The sequence below is a fragment of the Rana temporaria genome, chromosome 1 (genome assembly GCF_905171775.1).
Source record: "Rana temporaria chromosome 1, aRanTem1.1, whole genome shotgun sequence".
Classification (NCBI taxonomy): domain Eukaryota; kingdom Metazoa; phylum Chordata; class Amphibia; order Anura; family Ranidae; genus Rana; species Rana temporaria.
This window is the reverse complement of record NC_053489.1, coordinates 417,278,538-417,291,135: the sequence shown is the minus strand read 5'-3', so window position 1 is coordinate 417,291,135 and position 12,598 is coordinate 417,278,538. Positions and strand designations below refer to the sequence as shown.

Here is a 12,598-nt window from a genome sequence, read left to right as displayed (position 1 = left end):
GCGGCCTAAGAGGGAAGACAAAAAATAAAAAAAACACAAACCCCTACCCCCTTGGTCCCATACTCATTTGTGCCTCCCTAGGTCATTCACTTCAATTACTCACCGTCATCTCCACTGTTTTTTCATTCCTTTTCACTACCTCTCACTTCTCCCCTCACTTCACTCCACTCTGCTCCCACCCCCCCCCCCCATTTCCTTCACTCCTCATTCTTTTCTTCCCTCTTACCCTCCATTTTTCTTTTTCCCTTTCCCTTTTACGTTTTTCTTCATTCTCCTTTTGTCCTTGGGGAGACCCTTGTTTCCGTATTCTAGAGATTATTATCTTATCTTAGTACTCTTGAGCACTTCTTTTCATTATAGCCTGTGACGATTATCTACATTCACCGTCACTTCTCACCTCAGAGCCCCAATAACTTTTTAATAACTCGTGCCACTACATATGTATGTAGACATCCAGAATATCAATTTTACTATTCTGTTTACAGGCTTCTTTATTAAACCTCCTCGTTCCACCGACGTTCCCCTACCCCTCCTGGTTTCTATATGGTCATTCCATCTTGGCCCCATAATTTTTGGGGGTGACCTCTTGTGGTGTTGAGCGGGGTGTTTCACAGTATGTGGACAGCTGTTTTTTCTGCCTGGGATGGAAGCTATCCTTATTAGACCGCCTGATGCTGCCGTTTGGACTGCAGCACATCATTGAGACACATCATCAAGGTAAAGGAATTAATAATTAAAAACTAAAAATTAAAAAATGTATTTAAGATACTTTTGTTTGCAATGTTGCACACGAATTTGCTTAATTTTTTGACTTTTTGTTTTCATTACATCCTTTTGCACACTGCTCCTCTAGCCAAAGGGCTTTTTGTAAAACCAACAATGTATCTCTTATTACCTAAACTATGATCATGAGATGTCTAACCACTATATGTTCCTTTCCAGCCACACAAACTCTCTGAAGAAGATCTTCAAAGGTCGAAACGTTTGTTAGATTGTTTTTACTACAATGCACATTTTTGACTGTATAAACATTGTTTGTGTACTGCTTGTTATACATTTATGTAAACGCTGTTTGTGTACTTGATACAACTCATACTCCATCCATTTATGCTACCCAATTTTTGTCCACTTTTTAACATGTGAATAAACACAACTTTTTTATTACATGGTATTACCTCTTTCCTTTTGAGCTGCGCAATAACCCCATTTGGGAAAATTCTTTTCATCATTTTTATCGGGGTGAGCAGCCACATTCTCTCCACCATAGTGTCCTGTCTCTTTTCCCATACTCTCACTACCCCCATTGCTCCCTCATCCAACCTCTCCTTTCTCGTCATACCTCCAAAATATCAAACCACCTTCTCCATGGTTTTCAAGCAAATGTTAATGTTGTATAGTCAAAATTTAAATTTTCCATTTATTTGTGCATGTCATTATTTTCAATCGATTGCTAGTAGCCTTTTTTTTTCTCACCTCTTTAGTTGTGAAGTTACAGCTGTATTAGCGAGTGAAAACGTTTACCGCGCATGCGCCGGACTCCCATTCATTCCGGCAAGCAGAGCCTCTGCCGGAAGAATTCTTTGTTTATGTCGGAGCTGCGTCATTTCCTCATTTAGACGTCAGCCCGACATCCCGCGATGCTTCGCCCACATTCATCACAAAGAGCATGATGGTTAGCACGTGACACGTGAAGAGGCTTGAATATTGTTACCATAATGCGCACCCGCAGGATTACAGAGAAAAGAAGGAACTGTGGGCGGAAATACTAATAGAATAAGATTTGGAAGACCACAATGGAAATGGCGCGGGCTTACTAGCGGAATTACGCTGTACAAGAACAACATTATATACAGTAAGACAAACAATGTGGATAAACATATAGTAATCAATCGATTGAGAAATATATGGGCTTTATGAATATGTTAATTGTTCTGATGGCATCGGAGGGTTTACTACCGCTTTAAGTAAAAATAACGAATATTTTTTTTACTGCACCCAACTAGAACTAATTGTAACAGCCAAAGAAAATGTGTAAGATAGCTTCTGTCTTAAATGTATATAAAAACAAACATTTTTAAATGCAGCAGAATGACATTGTGAATCTCTCAGCAGCATTTCTGGCAGAAGCCAATCCATGAAGAAGAGCATCTTTCAGGCTTTGCATAAAGCATCTATTAGCAAATGCTCTCTCTCACAGCACTACACAAACTGAATTTGCATTACCACTGTCCGCCAAGCCAACTGGCAAACAGATTCACCAACGGAATTCATCCATATGTCATCAAGAAAATGCATTTTTAAAACAATGACATTATGAATCGTACTGTTCATCTTGGCCCCATGCAAGGAACTAATAAACGGACATAAAAGAGGCATCAGAAAACAATGCCATTATAAATAATGGTGTTTACCGCAACACTATCAGCAAAAGAGTGTTTTGTGTTCATTTCCGATCGTAAGAATTTAGGTGTTTTGAAAATGCCTCAGAGCAGGTCACCATGAAGTATATTGTATTATGTGCTGCAAAGCAGAATTATTTACTGCTTGCCACAAAATGATGCTTCAGGGAACATTTGGAAAATCAGCTGAAAAAAAAATGTTACTTAGAGGAACTTTGTTCTGGGGAAAAAAAAGACTCTAGAACACTGCTGGTGACTAGGCATATTTAATAAAGGCAGATATCTTCACAAAGCTTTTTTTTTGCACTGTCAGAGATGGAATATTCATTACCCTGTGAATTATGACAAAACAGCCATGCAAAAATAATACAAGCAAATTAAAATCTATGTTCCTCTTCTAATTACTGTTTTAATGACAAGCTGTCTTGAACTGTTTACAAGTGGAAAATTGGTCAGTGTGATTTTTTTGTTATTTTAATACCTTTTTTATATTAGTGGTCTACAATAACATAAATAAACAGGTCTGCATCAATACAATGCAAACAATTATTTATTGGGATGTATAATTTAAATGAGAAGATATAGTGCCTTGAAAAATTATTCATACTCCTTGAAATTTTCCACATTTTGTTACAACCAAAAATGTAAATGTATTTTGTTGGGATTTTATGTTATAGACCAACACAAAGTGGCACATAATTGTGAAGTGGAAGGAAAATGAAAATTGCTTTTCCATATTTTTTACCAATAAATATGTAAAAAGTATGGGATGCATTTATATTCAGCCCCCCTGAGTCAATACTTTGTAGAAATACCTTTTACTACAACTACAGCTGCAAGTCTTTTTGGGTGTGTCTCTACCAGTTTTGCACATCTAGAGTGACATTTTAACACATTCTTCTTTTGAAAAATATCTCAAGTTCGGGGGCGTGGCTTGCGCGCAACGAAGATGGACGCTTGAGTCTGCAGCTCCGACAGAGAACGGGGGGAATATCGACTCCCAAGCGTAATACCGAGCGCCCTGTGCCCCAATCCACCTTCCCCTCCTCGGGACAGTCACCCGATGCAGGCTCGCAAGCAGAAGGAGGAGCGATACCCGAAGAAATTAATGGACTTCTTCACGATGCCGTCGGGAGACCGAGTGAGCAAAGATGGCGCCGGCGCGCGCTTACTGCCTGCCTCTTGTCCTACACAGACTTGCCAGATTCGAATCCGGGCCCCTGGGCGGCCGACAATGAGTCACACGGGGGACGAGACAGATCGCCTCATACACCCTCAACGCAGAGCCCGGCGAAAGCGAGGATGAGGATGGACACCTCACTACAGGCCCCAGACGCTGAGGCTTCACCCACGCCACAGGAACAGGTAGACCTAGATGCCGCATCCTCCATAGCACACTTTCCCACGTCGGGACAACCTGTCCTGGACACTACACTGAAGGACATGTTATTGTCACTGCAGTCCTCCCTCATGCTCAATTTCTCCATGATGTTTAAGGGGTTTACCTCAGAACTTAACAATCTGGGGGATAGAGTACAACACGTGGAAAGTAAAATGGATGACTGTGCTACCACTGTGAATGAACTCATAGATGCCTGCAGGGATCAAGCGGATGAAACTGACTGGATAAGAGCTAAGCTCGCGGACCTCGAGGACCGATCGAGAAAAAATAACGTTAAAATGAGAGGGGTCCACGAGTCTGTTATGCCTGCTGATCTGCAAAAAATTGCCAGGGACATGATTGCTAAATTGCTCCCTGAGGTGTCGCAAATAGAAAGTATCATTGATCGCATTCATCGTATTCCCAAACCCAAACACCTGGAGGCCTCCATCCCTAGGGATGTGCTTATGAAAATCCATTTCTTTCCAACCAAAGAGAAGCTGCTAGTGAAGGCCAGATTAACCCCGTTTACTGGGATCCATTTATATGCAGACCTCTCTCAATTCACTTTGTCCATGAGGAGACAGATGAAATCTGTGACAAAGGTTTTTAATAACCACAACATTTCTTACAAGTGGAGGCACCCAGCCATGTTGGTGATAACTCATAACGGCACGACTTCTGTCATCTCTAACCCGAGGGATGGCCTACAGCTTCTCCACTCATGGGGCATAATCCTAGAACTCTCACCCGAAGAACAGGCTTTCTCGGCGCACCGCCCACGGGGCAAGCACCGCCAATTCCAACTATCTCAAGGCAGGAAATGAGTGCCTCATCAGCTTCACTATGTACAACGACGAATGTCCCCTGTTCTCTGTCCTACTAACATCCAGCTGTTTGGAACTTTCCCCTATTTTAAGTCAGTATACCAGGATATTGCTGCTGACCTTTTTTGTTAAGGTTTTCTGGTTCCTTTTTGTTGTTTTCACTCGATCTTCTATCCTTCAATTGCTGGACCGCCATTTGCCTGCTGAGCATTGGGTACCCACGGCGGTGGGTATAGAGTACCAGGCTCTAGAGTCCTCTAGGTCCTCTGTTATTCAGCGGCCAGGTCCGTTGCAACTGTGAAAAGTGACTGAACTTCATTTACCTGTTTCTTTTCCAACAGCGCCGTTTGGGTTTCTTTGTTTCAACTGGATCCAGGCCGGCCGTGATTCCCAGAACTACCACATTGACATCTGACCGCTACCCTTCACCAGGTGTCACCCGTGATCTCTTCTGAACAGTGAGTGTCCCACTACACTACATATACTCTACTTTCACGATGGCTATCAATGTACTATCACTAAATACGAAAGGCCTCAACCACCCGGTCAAACGGGCTTCCCTGTGGAAAACAGCGCTGTCCCACGACAGCGACATAGTGTGGCCCAAGAAACGCACTTCATCCTGAGGGCTACCCCCAGGTGCCAACACAAGTCCTTCCCTCATGTATTTACTGCCTGCTATACGAAGAAGCAACGGGGGGTCCTGATCGCAATTAGAGACTCTGTTGCTTTCCAACTTCACAATAGTATCCTGGATCCTGAAGGCCGCTACATAATTTTAGTGTGTACTGTGGAACATGTTCAATATACTATAGTGAACGTTTATGCCCCTAACACCAAACAGATTGTTTTCCTAAAAAAAGTGCTGAAGACAACCCTGCAAGGACATCTTCTTATTTGTGGTGATTTCAACCTTGTGCCTGACTACGACATGGACTCCTCCTCTGGTCCCAAGCGATTCATTTCACCATTGTCTGCCTTTTTGAGTTCGCATGACGTGTGGAGGTGTTGTCACGCGACAACGAGGGACTACACGTTCCTTTCCTCGCGTCACAACACTTACTCGCGCATTGACCTATTTCTGTCTGATAAATGGCTACTGCAAAATGTGTGTGCATCTAAAATCCACAAAATCACCTGGTCGGACCATGCTCCGGTGAGTATCCAAATTAAAAACCAACACGCTACCCCCAAAGGCTTTTGTGTGGAGAGTGAATAACTCTTTGCTCCAACGCGCTGACAACCAGTCGTTCCTATCCGAATGCCTCACGGAATTTTTCCGCAAGAATTCAAACTCAGTGTCCGACCCGGCGGTTTTGTGGTGTGCACACAAATCATATATGAGGGGTTATTTTATACAGTTGAGTGCTCAATGGAAACGGAGGAGAATGCAGAGGTTGGATGAATTGACAGCTCAGATAGTATCAATTGATACGATGAACAAAACTAACCCATCCCCGTCCCTACATGCCCAATTATTTAAATTAAGAACCGAACTGAGATCGCTGCTCTTAGAGGGGTATGAACAGAAGCTCAGGAAGTTGAAGGCTACCTCCTTCGCCTCAAATAATAAGGCTGGTAAGGCTATGTCCCAACGTATCAAAGGGCATAGACTTAAATCTAAAATAGCGCACATTACCTACCCTACTGATCGAGATAAGCATATTAATCCACAAGCGATAGCCAACGCATTTAGTTCATATTACAGTGAACTGTACAATCTAAAAAATAACAGTGACACGCATCACCCTACATTAAACGACATAGAAACCTTTCTAAAACATGTACATCTCCCCTCCCTTACGCCTGAACGGCTGTTGGATCTTAACAAATCCTTCACTATATTAGAAGTTCAAACAGTGATTGACAAACTTTCCTCAGCGAAGTCTCCAGGGCCCGACGGGTATACGGGGGAATACTTCAAAATCTTTGCTCCCACTTTAGATCCTTATCTTTGCGACCTATTCAATCACGCTGCAACCTCATCTCAGTTTCCAGACGAAATGCTCTCTGCCCTCATCATCACCCTGCCCAAACCAGGTAAGGAACCCACGGTTCCTGAGAATTTCCGGCCAATATCTCTTTTAAACATTGATGTGAAAATTTATGCTAAACTAATTGCGAACAGACTTGTAGATATCCTCCCCTCCTTGATTCATGCGGACCAAACTGGCTTCACCAAAGGTCGTCAAACGTCCGACGCCACAAGACGTCTTATTAATGTTATACACCACACGACAACGTCCGGAACACCTTCTCTGTTCTTATCCTTAGATGCAGAGAAGGCGTTCGACAGGGTTAACTGGTCTTACCTCTCCTCGGTCTTGGAGAAATTTGGCTTTCGGGGGCACATACTTAGGTCCATACTCCCCTTGTATTCCAACCCGTATGCATGGGTCTACTCCTCTAACCTACTCTCTAAACCATTCCACATCACGAACGGCACAAGACAGGGTTGCCCCTTGTCGCCGCTGGTGTTTAACCTCATGATGGAACCCCTCGCGGAACACATTCGCAGTAACCCCGCCATATCCGGGATCACCATAGGACCCCGCACCCATAAGATAAGTCTGTTTGCGGATGATGTGATCTTGATGATCACAGACCCTTCCCGCTCCCTAACAGAAATCCAAAGAGTACTGACTTGGTATGGGGAGGTCTCATTCTACAAAGCTAATGCCACCAAGTCTCAAATCCTTAACCTAGGCGTAGATCCTGTGACGAGCAACGTGTTGCAGCATCAATTCCCATACACTTGGGCAGACTCAAGCCTACCGTATTTGGGTATTAACCTCACCAAATCTACACGATTTTGCTTATAACTATATACCTCTGAGAAGTAAATGCAACAAGACCTCTGTAAATTGGGCAAGGTTGAATTGTCTTGGTGGGGCAGGCTTGCCGCCTTCAAGATGATTCATCTCCCACAGCTACTATACTTGTTCCACAATTTGACGATTCCTGTCCCAGCCAGTTACTTTAGATCCTTGCAGGCCATGCTGGCAAGCTTCGTTTGGCAAGGGAAAAAGTCCAGATGTTCCCATACCAAATTGATGAAAAACATAGGCTATCCGGGGGGGTTGGTTATGTTGATTTTCGCGACTACTTTTCTGCCTCGGTTATGGCCCAGATGAGAGAATGGTTCCAGCATGAGCCTTCGACCACCTGGGGCGAAATCGAATGTGTTTACAGCTCGGCAGGCCCACCTAACCTATGGCTTTTTGCCGCCCTTTTAGGCCAACGGACCCCAACCCACTTAGCACCCTCCATGGTCGTGACCGGACGAACGTGGCTCCAATTTCTTGCACACCAAGGCCCTTCGGACCCGACGGTTATTATGAACATTCCGATTGATACCCTGTCCCAGTTGATAAACCCCTTAGCTATTAAAAAGTGGCGAGAGAATGACATCAAGTACATTAAGGACCTGTACTCCACTGACAATATTAAATCATTTCAGCAAATACAGCAAGAGTTCGACGTTCCCCAGAACTCTTACTACCAATACCTACAAATTAAACACTGTCTAGGGAAGATCCCGGCACAGCCACACTCCATAACCTCATCCGTTTGGGTGTATCTCACCGCAAAGGCCTCGCCAAAAAAGGGCATTTCCCTCTTCTACAACCTGATGCAAGATAAACGAGGCTTCGTAAAATCCCCCTCTCACACGCAATGGGAAAAGGATCTACAGAGATCTTACTCACCCCTTCAATGGCACACAGCATGTAAACTAACACAAAGGGCCTCCAACTGCACCAACTTGTGGGAAATATCAGTCAAAATAACTCTCCGGTGGTACTATACACCGGCGGTACTATCCAGGTTTAAGGCCCAACTCCCCGACTCCTGCTGGAGACAATGTGGTTGGAGCGGGGACCTCATCCACATACTTTGGAACTGTCCCAAGCTTTGGCTATACTGGGATAATGTGTTCAGCATCATCTCTGCTTTGATAGGTACCAAAATTACACCCGACCCGGCAATTGCACTATTGTCCTTAGGGATAGAGCTGTTTCAGACAGATCTACGACATGTAGTAGTCAACCTCCTCCTGGCTGCTCGCTTGTCAATAACGAGGAAATGGAAGAACGTCCTCCCCCCGACAATCACTGAGGTGATTGACCTGACTAATTTGCATTGCACTCACGATCAACTCCTGGCGTCTTCACTAGGACGCTCACAAAGGCTAAGGCTCTGTGGTCTCCGTGGTCGATCTGGTTTGCCAGTAGTAAGGAATTTCCATTGTTATGAGTATGTCTGGTGATTATTATTTCCTTCTTGTTCCTATGGAGGAGAACCAACACCCCATTGGATGCAGTGAGTTCCCTTACGGGGCGTCAGTGGGGTCTTGGTGATCCAATCTACCGGTGACTAGCGTCTCGTCACCTCTCGGTGAGTGTTACATACTCTGGTTAGCGACTAACTTGTTATCAGTTGTTCCTGCCGCTGGATCCATTCAGCAGATAATCATCTACCACTCTTATGTTACTTGTCACCATGACATTTAAAATGTGACTAACTATGTTGATATTGATCGAGGTCATGTACTGGCATGTGACTTTATTCCACCTTGTGACTTAATGCACTCTTGTATTGTTTCTTTAATTTTTTGCTGAAAATAAATTAAAACTATTGACTTAAAAATATCTCAAGCTCTGTCAGATTGGATGGAGAGCATCTGTGAACAGCCATTTTCAAGTCTTGCCACAGATTCTCCATTGGATTTTGGTCTGGAGCTTGACTGGGCCATACTAATACATGAATATGCTTTGATCTTAACCATTGCACTGTAGCTCTGGCTGTGTGTTTATGGTCGTTGTCCTGCTGGAAGCTGAACCTCAAGTCTTTTGCAGACTCTAACAGGTCTTCTTCTAAGATTGTCCTGCATTTGGCTCCATCCATCTTCCCATCAACTCTGACCAGCTTCTCTGTCCCTGCTGAAGAAAAGCATCCCCACAACATGATGCTGCCAACGCCATGTTTCACGGTGGGGATGGTGTGTTCAGGGTTCAGTGTTAGTTTTCTGCCACAAATAGCGTTTTGCTATTAGGCCAAAAAGTTAAATTCTGGTGTCCCCCACATGGCATCTCGCAAACTGCAAATGGGATTTCATATGGCTTTCTTTCAACAATGAGTTTCTTCTTGTCACTCTTCCATAAAGGCCAGATTTGAGGAGTCCACAACTAATAGTTGTCCCGTGGACAGATTCTTCCACCTGAGCTGTGGATTTTTGCAGCTCCTTCAGCATTACCATGGGCCTCTTCGCTGCTTCTCTGATTAATCCTCTCATTGCCTGGCCTGTCAGTTTAGGACAGCCATGTCTTGATAGGTTTGCAATTGTGCTATACACTTTAAATTTTCAGATGATGAATTGAACAGTGCTCCGTAAGATGCCCAAAGCTTGGGACTTTTTTTTTATAACCTAACCCTGCTTTAAACTTCTCCACAACTTTATCCCTGACCTGTCTGGTGTGTTCTTGGCCTTCATGATGTTCACTAAGGTTATCTAACAAATCTCTGAGGGCTTCAAAGAACAGCTGTATTCATATTGAGATTACAATACACACATGTGTACTCTATTTACCAAATAGGTGACTTCTGAAGGCAATTGGTTCCACTAGATTTTAGTTAGGGGTATCAGAGTAAAGGGGGCTGAATACAAACGCACACCACACTTTTCACATATTTAGTTGTAAAAAAATTGAAAGCCATTTATCATTTTCCTTCAACTTCACAATTATGTGCCATTTTGTGTTGGTCCATCACATAAAATCCCAATAAAATATGTTTATATTTTTGGTTGTAACATGACAAAATGTGGAAAACTTCAAGGAGTATGAATACTTTTTCAAGGCACTGCATTAAAGTGGATGTAAACCCAAATATTTTTAATTTATGTCACAATGTAGAGTATAAGATTTCCTATCATCTGTGCCCAGTCTTGCCACACAGAGTTAATCCAGCTCTGAGCAATCAACTTTTATTGTTCAGTGAAATACAACAGACTTCCAGATAAAAACCAAAGTCCTTGCTTCTGAAAAAAAGTGCACAATTCACATCCCCTCCCCTGTGTTTTGATTAAATGTTTTCAAAATATGGGGTGAGTCACAGTTCAGTGCCATGAGAAAATGCAACAGCCATCAGAATATACATAGAGCTGGAGGGAAGAGGGGAGGGGGATGTGAATTGATCACTTTTTACAGAAGCTGTGTATGTCTGCAAGCAGTGCACAAGATATGTAAATAACCTGTCACTCAAGCAAGGACTTTGGTTTTTATCTGGAAGTCTGTTATTTCCCTGAACAATAAAAAGTGGATTGCTCAGAGCTGGATTGACTCTGTGTGGCAAGACTGGGCACAGATGATAGGAAATCTTATTCTCTACATTGTGACATCAAAAAAAATGTTTGGGTTTATATCCACTTTAAGCTAGTATGCCCACATGCCACTAATATACATAGCAGAATGTGTGTTGTAGCAAAGGGACTGTAAAAGGTCCTATATATAGTGAGCAAAATCAACAAAACAGAAATATATTACACAAAAATCCAAATGTATTATATAACATTTTAAATATGCATAGTAGTAATAGTAACCACATTAATGTGTTGTACCCAGATAAAGTTCACATCTATAATATAGAGAATTTTCCTGTTTTTACAAAAACTGGTCCACACAAGAAGCTTGACGTGTTTTGAAAACACTCTTTCTTCTTCAGGAGAGCATGTGAATACATCTAAAAACATATAACACAATATTGTAAAGAACCATCTTAATAGAGAAATTGGCTGACACACCAGACAATTAAATTAGTTACGTACATGATGTCCAGAACGGGGTCAATGTATAAATACAGTGTTAAAAGTCCTCGTCTCGTACAATAGAGTTCCGGTAAGTCAGCCACATGATAAAACAGCAGGGAGCAATGTGGTCTGTCGTCCTACTTTTTTTAGTGTTTATATACTTAAAGAATTTCTTTGGATTTTTTTTTGCTCTCCTGCACTATGTGTCTTTTGTGTTATATCTTAGCTGCCCTAATTGCACCCTTACATATCCTGTTGCATTCTTTATAAAGTCTGATGATCCCTGAGCTTTGTATTTTTTGAAGGTCTTTTCCTTTGCTTTTATATGCATTTTTACATTAGAGTTAAGCCATCCAGGACTTTTGTTCGCTCTTTTAAATGTATTTCCCAATGGGATGCACTGGCTAATGCCCTTATTTAATATGCTCTTAAAGCAAGCCCATCTCTCCTCCGTGTTCTTTGTTTCTAAGATTTTATCCCAATTTATATCTTCTAGTAAGGTTCGTAGTTTAGGGAAGTTGGTTCTTTTGAAATTCAGTGTCTTTGTGTTCCCCTTGTGTTCCCCTTGTGTTTCCTATTTGTGTGATTTATACTGAAGCCAATTGACCTGTGATTGCCGTTTCCTAAATTTCCCCGTATTTCCACATCTGTGATCAAGTCTGTATTGTTGGTAATCAGTAGATCTAGTTATGCTTTGTTTCTAATTGATGCGTCTACCATCTGACCCATGAAATGCTCCCTGCACTACTTTGGTCCGACTTCAGCCCATTGAAATGAATGGAAAACCCATCAAAAACACAGCTTTTGGGTCACATGTCCTTTTTCATAGGTGCAAGACACACTGGAAACTCACCAGAAACTTGGCAAAAATGCAGTATTAACACATTTTTTTAACCACTTTTTTCAATGGAGCAGTGTGAAGGTAGCCTTAACCACTAATTCACCGCCCCATAGCCGAATTACGACTACAAGGCGGTTCCTTAACTCGGGGAGGACGTCCATGGATGTCCTCCCAGAATCGCGCTCCCGCGTGCCCCCTGGGGCGCGCACGCGGGAGTGTCCGTGACCACCGGGTCCAGAGGACCCGGCGCATCACGGATCGTGGTAAATTGCCGCTGATAGCGGCCGTTTACCATGTGATCGCTCCGTCCAATGACGGAGCGATCGCATGTAAACAAACCAGCGT

General features: G+C 42.9%; 1 long non-coding RNA gene across 1 annotated transcript; it reads left to right on the top strand.

Annotated features, from left to right (window-relative positions):
- Positions 1-240: 240 nt before the first annotated feature.
- Positions 241-1,164, top strand: LOC120924957. Its single transcript, XR_005746492.1, has 2 exons — positions 241-717; positions 943-1,164. It is a non-coding gene; the product is annotated as an uncharacterized LOC120924957 (long non-coding RNA).
- The last annotated feature ends 11,434 nt before the right edge of the window (positions 1,165-12,598 follow it).